This window comes from Orycteropus afer, unplaced genomic scaffold (assembly GCF_000298275.1).
Source record: "Orycteropus afer afer isolate SDZICR_OR568_19922 unplaced genomic scaffold, OryAfe1.0 scaffold00009, whole genome shotgun sequence".
NCBI lineage: Eukaryota > Metazoa > Chordata > Mammalia > Tubulidentata > Orycteropodidae > Orycteropus > Orycteropus afer.
In genome coordinates this window covers 4,787,053-4,795,983 of record NW_006921596.1, presented here as the reverse complement: position 1 = coordinate 4,795,983, position 8,931 = coordinate 4,787,053, and the positions used below count along the sequence as shown (strand labels likewise).

The 8,931-nt window shown below is 42.2% G+C and overlaps 1 pseudogene; it reads left to right on the top strand.

Annotated features, from left to right (window-relative positions):
* LOC103202856 overlaps positions 1-502 on the top strand; it is a 9,349-nt pseudogene extending 8,847 nt beyond the window's left edge.
* The last annotated feature ends 8,429 nt before the right edge of the window (positions 503-8,931 follow it).

Here is an 8,931-nt window from a genome sequence, read left to right as displayed (position 1 = left end):
TTTTAGGTTAATTCTTAAGTCCTACCACCACAGGAATCTGCGAGAGCGCTGTCTCTTTAAATATCCAAAATAGTCACGCCACTTTTTAAACCTACAAAATGGCAGCGTCTTCCGGACTGGCAAAAGTCCACAGCTCAACCTGCCTTTGTCTTCACTTTCTCCATTTGTTCCCCAGCCACTGTGCACAGTCTCTGATGATATTCTTGATATAGCCTCTGTGGAGTTTTGAGTTCTTGTAGGTGATCGACTGCCTGCCTGCCTTTCCGTCTATCAATAATGGCATGATTCTAGAATAGAAAAATGAAAAATAAACTTTTTCTCGACTATTTGACTAAAATGTAAGATTCTTCTAGAAAGATATGTTGTGTAAAGTCTGTGGCTTTGTACGCTTCCAGAATCAGGCTTGCATGTGTCTTATTGGAAAGCCATTAGAGAATTTGGAGTCATTGACTTATCACGCAGGAAAAACATCTCTGCAGAGTTAAGACTCTTAAAGTACTAGTGTTTCTAGCTAAAGTAGGTTAGTTGATCAAAGTCAGCTGATGGAAGGCCCAACATACTCAAATCACCAGTGAGTTAAACACCTCATTTCTTTATAAATGCCTTCAATTGTAAAGGTCACTTGAAAATAGTTCCAGTGATGAAGACAGTTGTTATTTGAAGATCTGTTTTCTCCTGCCCTCTCTCATTATATTTTTGCCAAATTGGAAAAGTGGAGAAAACCAAGGGAATGAGTGAGGAGATAACCCTAATTGTAAATTTCCTGCTTAGTGGAGAAGGGAGTCCCTTCTATCAGGAACACAGCTGCTGAGTGGACAAACAGGAAACCCAATTTAGGTCTTAACCATGGAATCATTATGCGGAACCACAAATCAGTAGGAATAAAGTGAAATTGACTTTCATGTTCAGACCAGCTCTTCAGAAAATAGCTTGTGTCACTTTCAGGGTTTCTGCAAACACTGCGGTTTGCAGAGTGGCCTAAGTGAGGAGGGTCTTTGTGTCTTTCACATGAACCCTTCTAGAATCTTCCAGAGGGTGGGGGTAGGGTATAAACATGGAGAACTGTTTCTAATCTGCTGACCAGTTAATGGCTAGAAAGCAAATAGGTCAAATGCGACACAGAAAGCAAGCACATGAAGAGTGGCTGTGTTATGTCAATGGCTGGAGACAGGTTAGTATCCCCTTGATTGTTTTGCTTATAGGTGACTTCCTTGCCCATGACTTCATCTTACACATAGTCTTAGCATGTCTGGGATCCAGAGTGACTTTGAGAGTATTGAATCACACTCCAACTCATCCCATGATGCCTCATTTCTTCTGTTCTCTCTTGTTTTAGGGTCTCCTCTTAACTCGCTGCTGTTTTCATACTGATCTGCTTTCCATTCCAAAAATACATGCTAATGCCTCTTGCCTCTAGATTCTGTACACTCTCTTCCCTTTATGTGAAATAAAATCATTTCCCCCACTTTTCACCTGGGTGATTTTAATCATCTTTCAGGTGTTTGCTTAAAAATCACCCCTGTTAACCATTCACCCCAAAATTTGGCTAAATCCTTCACTTGGGAGCCCCAAGTATATGAACCTACCTTTGTCACTGCAACTAGGATGCTTTAACTTGATGCTTGCAAGATGGTTGATGTCAAGCATAATGAAACCTGAATTTCATTAGCTTGTTCAGCCTCATTTTTACAAGGCCATTCCTTCAGGTTTCCACCACTCATTCCAGTAGAGTTCCAAGCTGTTTCTGCCATTCCTGCCACTCAAGCTGACTCTCTTCACACCTTTGGCTCAAGTTTATGTGCCAGTTTAGCACTCTAAGCCACTTCTGGAGGTCAAGGATCTGCCCACCAAGTGGAGGTCCACTTCAGAGTTCTCAAATCACCTAGTGTTTTGATTGTCCATAGATGGCTCTGAAGTAAAGAGTCCCATCCCATCTGTGCTACTGTCTATTCAAAGAGATTTTTAGTCAGGATAGACTAAGTTATGCTGCAGGAGCAAATAAATGCTGAACTCTCATTGGCTTAGTACAACATATGCTTGTCTCCTATGCCCTGGGAGCTCTGGTAACCTAGTGCCTAAGGCATTTGACTGCTAACCAGAAGGCTGGTGGTTCAAACCCACCAGCCACTCCTCAGAAGGAAGGTTGGGCAATCTAGTTCTGTAGTGATACCACCTCAGAAACCCAAGGAGAGGTCACTATGAGTCAGATCAGACTTGACAGCAGTGATTTTGGTTTTTTTTGTTTGTTTGTTTGTTTTATCCTATACCCTAAACCCTAATTGCAGTTGACTCTCCAGGGCACTGGCACTTGTCCTCTATACAGTGATAACACGCCAGGCTGCTGTCTGAACACATGGTTTTAGGTTGTCATGATACAAGAAAAAAGAATACTGGAGTATAGCACCATGGTTCTTAAATACTTGCACCCACTATCCATTGGCTAGAACTAGTCATATGGCTTTTGTATAAATTGAAGTTGGAGGACTCTGGGAAATATGGGGGAGCACATGAGTATTTGTTGTTGTTGTTGTTAGGTGCCATTGAGTTGGCTGTGACTCATAGTGACCATATGTACAACAGAATGAACATGAGTATTTGGTAAGCAGTATCTGTCTGTCCTTTTGTTCACCAAATATTGTCTTCCCACATGTTTTGGTTATCTAGTGCCACTCTGACAGTAATGTACCACAAATAGGATGGCTTTAACAAACAGGAGTCTATTTTCTTACAGTTTTGGAGGAAAGAAGTCCAAGTTCAAAGTGCCAGGCTCTAGGGGCTGGGTGAAAGCCCCTCGACCTTAGGCTTCAGCTCTGCCTCTTGCACCCAGCCCAATGAAGCTAGAGGCATCTTTTACTCAGGCAGCTACTGGTTACTGAGGCTAACAAACCCAAGGTCAGCAAGTAAAAAGGCTCAGTCCCAATATTACCATACCACATGGCAGGCCATTGACTCAAGTCCATTAAAAGTCCCAAGATCAGCAAAGCATGGCAGTTTGCTGAATGAAGACTTGAGTTCAAAGGTCAGGATCTCTAGGTGCTTTAAGATAACCTCCGCATTAGGCATACATCAGATATGACTTCTTTTGGTCCAGTGACCTGTGAAAAAACAAAATATTCAAAAGAATTCTTTGACCTTTTACATACAATATACAGCAACAGAGCAGAGACAGAAACACCACACTAAAATTTTTCATGTGTAAGGCAGATGGATGGGAAACATGGTACAGTAGCGGGCCATTCCCAAACCCTAATGCACTGCTATCAAGTCAATTCTGACTGATAGCAACCCTACAGGGCAGAGTAGAACTGACCCACAGGGTTTCCAAGGTAGTAAATCTTTATGGAAGCAGACAGCCATATCTTCCTCCTGTGGAGCAACTGGTGGGTTGGAAGCCGAGCACTTTAACCACTGTGTCACCAGGGCTCCCACCTGATCCTTAGAAATGCTGAAATCCCAATGGGCAGACATGATAGAGGCCTGCACCTAGAAGTGGGAAGTATTACTTGATTAGACCATGAGTAGACCCAGATCTCTTACTTTTGTTCTCCAAGGGTCCTGACTCGGCCTCTAGGAGGTTCTTTATTCCCATTTTCTCTCTCTGATCTCATATAAAATCATCATTAAAAAAATGTGTCCTTAGGAGCTGAGACATTCAGTCTATCTATTAATTTTCTATTAATAGGAGGTTGAGGACTTAAGAATATATTCTGTCTTAAACAGACAGAGGGCTTTTTTTTGTCTAGGGTCATGGTATCTTTGGATATAACTCTCAAAAACATAGTAAGTTTCTTCAGTGTTTGATACCAGTCCATTCCTTATGCCAATCTTCACATTCACAGTCCTTTTCCAGTCATATTGCTCAGATACAATGTATTTCCTTACTTGTCCTTCTTATTTCTCTGTCCCTTCATCATCCCCCCTTCTCTCTGCCTTCTCTTCACTACCTTGAAGCTTTCTGGAGCAACCAGAGGGAGGCCCACACTGTCATTCTGATGTGAGTCCTGAGAGTTTTTACTAGGTGTTTGTCCAATGACTCTATTTGCAATCGTATCTCAGTTCAGCATCTCAAAACAGTTGGCTTTTCCTGCATTGTAAGATCCAGAATTTCTGGAAAATTTCTATTCCTTTTCTGTTTTTGTTTGGAAATTGTCCTTTTTTTTTTTTCCTTGAGTTCATATCTTTCTTAGAATGTGCAGTTCAATACAACCAACTCACCCACTAATAGCTTCATCCCCTAGAATTGTTGGATTTCTTGGCATGTATTCTGTCTCCAGTTTTATCTTGTTTTGTCACTGTGTCGTTTTCCAGCCTTTGATTATATGTATATATATATAATTTTGTTTTTCTCGCACCCTACTTCTGATACAGATTTATATATCTTGATTGTGGATCCAGGTAAAATGAAATCCTTGACAACTGTAAAATTCCTGAGGGTTGTCTGTGCTGCACCCATGTTTGCAGGTGAACTGCTTCCCTGTATCCAGCAATGGGCTTGGTTGGTTCCACAGATTAGGCCAGGGTGTGTTTAGGCAGTGGAATCTGCAATGGAGTATATCATCCAGCTCATCCTCATTGTGAGCCTGCCAGGATAACATATTTTGCAAATTCATTTTACAAGAAAGTGAATTCAAGTAAGATGGGTTTTTTGTTTGTTAATTTGTGTGTGTGTGTGTTTCTTTCTTTTGTTCTTTCTCACTTTCTTTCCTTTATAACTGGGATAAGTCATGCTTTCCTGGTATGCTTCATTACCCACACCAGAGCGGGGAGGGCAGAGCATTGGACCCATCAGGAAGGGAAAACTTTAATTAAAGAGGCTTGGTACCTGTTTTGGCTGTATGGTGGATCAGTGGCAGAATCCTTGCCTTTCATTCAGAAGACTTGTGTTGGATGCCCAGTATAAGAACCTTGTGCATATTCACCAGCCAGTGCAGTCTTTGTGTTGCTATCATGCTGAACACATTTCAAAGCAGACTAGAAAGAATGACTTGGTGATCTATTTCCAAAAATCAACCAATAAAAATCCTATGGGTCCTATCAACAATTGATCATGGGGATGATACAGGAGTAGCAGTGTTTCATCCCATTGTGCTTGGGTCTTCATGAATCAGGAGCCAACTTGAATGGCAGCTAACATGGTATCTATTTCAGCTAAAGATTGATAAACAGTGATCAGGTAGCCTAGAGAAAGTTAATATAAAGGAGGGATGGCCACAGTGTACCATGTGAGCAGAGAAGATAAAATATCATGCCCAGGAAACAACCTGACATACTGTCTAAATCAACCCTGTTATAAGGAAACTGAGGCCTAAATAATTGATTGTCCCCAAGCCACTCCACTAGTTAGGACTAGACCCAGTCCTAGCACCCTATCCTAAATATTAACCAGCCTTCTTAAAATAGGCTCTAAGAAGTATCTTCTGTTTAGGATGGCTGGGTTTACACCTATCCTTGTGACAAAACTGTATTTTATTGATTCTTTTTTTTTAAGAGCACTAGCTCTGGTGGCATAGTGCCTAAGGCATTTGACTGCTAACCAGAAGGCTAGTGGTTCAAACCCACCAACCACTCCTTGGAAGAAAGACTGGAAAATCTTCTTCCATAGAGATACTGGCTCAGAAACCAAGGAGGACTCACTATGAGCTGGATTCGACTTGATGGCAGTGAGAGAGTGAGAGAGCTCAGGAATTCCATGGACATGCGTAGTTATGCCACTTACCGACTGTACAACTTTGAGGTTCATAGAGATTAAGTAATCTTTTCCCTTTCACAAGCTGTAAAATGGATGAAATGCTAATTATCTCACTGAGTTATTTTAAAAATTAATTTAATATTGATGAGGCACTTAATATAGTTCTTGGCACCTGTTGTTGTTGTTTGTTGTTGTTATGTGCCGTAGAGTCAGACCCGACTCATAGCGACCCCTCCTTGGGTTTCCCAGGCAGTATCACTACGGAAGTAGATTGCCCCATCTTCCTTCCAAGGAGTGGCTGGTGGGTTTGAACCGCCAACCTTCTGGTTAGCATTCAAGTGCCTTAGCCACTATGCTACCAGAGCTCCCTCTTGGCATCTAGGAAGCATTTAATAGAGGATGTGCATTATGATTTATCAGTTTTACAGAGAAAGAAACTCTTCCTAGTCCTTGAGGGGAAAGAATTCTAATTTGCCACCTTCAAGTTCAAACAGCTGTGCATTACACCCGGACTAGTGCAGTAGTCTCCAGCCTGGTATCCCTGGCTTCTGGTTTTCCACCTCAATTCCAACCTACATGATTACTAGGTAACACCATAATACACTGTTGCCTAAGGAATGAACCTAAATAAATTCCCAGCCACTAAATAATTGTCAGTCTGCCTCATCCTGCCCTTCATGCTGATCTCCTGAACTCCCTACTTGACTCTTTCCTATTGGATCCACCACTCATGAAACATCTTCACTTCTTTTGGGGCTTTGTTCTACCTGAAATTCTTTCTTCTTTTCTCTTCTTCTAAATAAGACTAGTCATCCAAGGCTTAGATCAAAGCTACCTCACCCAGGAGCTTTGTCTTGACCTTGCAAGCCCTCTCTTGAGTCCTGTGTATGGGATATCTTTTGACAATTATAATCAAAGCTTACATGTGTTTAACAATTTATAGTTTGAAAACATTGGTCTATATCATTTTTCTTTATCTCACAGCAACTCCATTGGGTCAGAATTGCTATTACTATACCCATTTTGTACATGAGAAAATTTAGACTTGGAAAATTGAAGTGATTTGTTCATGATTTCCCTGAATAAGTGGTAGGGGCAGGGATTAGAACCTTAGGTCTTGTGACTCCAAATCCCAAGCTATATCATCTAGCACATATCACATGAGAATGTTCATTTTAAATAAACATATCCAATTATTGCAATTATATCGACAACCACTAGAGAACAGGAGGAGTTCTTGGATGGTGCAAACATTAAGCATTTGACTACTTGCCAAAAGGTTAGCAGTTCAAACTCACCCACTGTGCATCAGAAGACAGGCCTGGCAATCTGCTTCTGAAAAGTCAAAACTTTGAAAACCCTATGGAGCTGTTCTGCTTGGTACATGGCATCATCATGAATTAGAATCGCCTCCTCAAGGGCAACTTACAGCAACAGCGGAAGAGAACAAGAACAAGGTGTTAGATTTCTTTCTATTCATTGAGCGCCATGCACACCTAGCTGAATGACCCATATCAGAGATCCACTTTAGACCCATGCTGGGTACTGATCTTTGAGGAACAATAGCCCTGCCCACAGCATTCATGTAGTCCAATGAATGTCTTAGGTGCTGGCCAGATTCAACACTACTCCTTCTTGTGGAAAGCTATCAAGACAGGGTGGGAGAGTAAAACAAATGTGGAGGCAGAAGTAAAGAAATGTCACCTTGTCCATGAAAGATTGCTCCAGTTTTCTCTAGGGGGCTCCTGGTACTTCTCAGCAGCTCAGTGAAATTGCAAAATTTTGTCTGAAGTTCTGGTGCCTGTGCAACAAGATCCTGGAACAAGGCAGTGAGGGACAAGGCAGATGGAGGAAGGAAGCAGAGGAGATGGGTCCTTCTTAAGAAGGCAGTAGGGAAGTTTTGTCAAAATACCTTAGAGCTGAAATTAAAGGGTTGTTCTCCTCTGCTGTGGTGATGATATTGCTTCACACACCCCAGGGGCTCTCTAATTTCGGGCTACCTCTCCCCCTGCTCTACTTCATCTCTGAGAGAGCTTGTGTCCCAAGTGAAGGCCAGTCCAGAGCTAATTGTTTCTCAGAACGGGTGGGTCTGGTTACGTTCAGCGGGTTGGGAGCCTCCAATGAGGCCATTAGTGCATGATTCAGAGTCCATTATGGATGGTGAGGCAGATCAGAGGTACTTTAAAGAAAGGCTCAGAATTGTCTGAGAAATGACTTCATCTTCTCAGAGAGTAGCCTTGGTTTCAGGGGGAGCCTTTTAGTTACTTGAATAAATTGACTTTTGCTTTGGAGCCTGAGGAAACGAGAGCTAGGCCTTGAGTTTCTAGATGGGGAAGAGCAGGAGTCAGACTACTTAACCTGGTATGAGTTTGTAGAAAGAGGTTTACCTATTAACATGCTCTTTCTGTTCTTAACTCCCTCTGTCCTGCCTCCTCTAGTGTTTTGAGAAGGAAGGATATTAGAAGGGCTGGGTAACAACAAGTTAACATTTCTATTACAAAAGAAATGTCCATGGCTGCTTCTGAATTACAGGTGTAGGGGAAGAAATTTTCTCAAGGCAACTGGGTCTTTGGTTCAGGTAAGTGCAATGATAGGTCTTTGATAATGAAAAGTAGGATCCAGTTAAGTCCACATGAGAGATGCTTGATTACAAGAGGGAGCTATTTTGAGCTGTATAGCAAGGTAATTCCCTGCAGGCATCCTGGGAGACAGGCTAGAGAAGACCTGCCAATGGTAGACAGGAGAGTCTGGTTGCCTGCAGTGTGTGGGAGGGGAATATTACTCATTGTATTAGGTTATTAAAGGAAAGAGTGCTCACAGAAGTCTGAGGACACTTGGGTGATATTAGGAGGCAGATATTGTGCCTTTATTTTCCCCTTTGTGGCAGTCGGCATACCCTGGTGCCTGCCCTCAAAATGAGGCTTGGGAGGCAGGGAGCTGATGTCACAAACATTCTGAATTAGCATTGCTCACTGGTTATTTGTGTGGTTCTGGATTTAATGCAGTCAACCTCAACTCTGGGCTGGGGACTCAAGGGAGTGGATGCATTTCAATTTGCCATGGGAGGTGAGGGCAGGAGGTATTCTCAGAAGGATGCGACTCAGACCTTTAAAACATTTCTGCATGACCGATTCCAAAACCACAGGCAGAAGTTGCTCCAGACTTCCCCATACGCTCTTTTCCAAAAACCTGGATTGTACAAAGAAATTCTGGACAGTGTGACGTTATTGCTAACATATGTA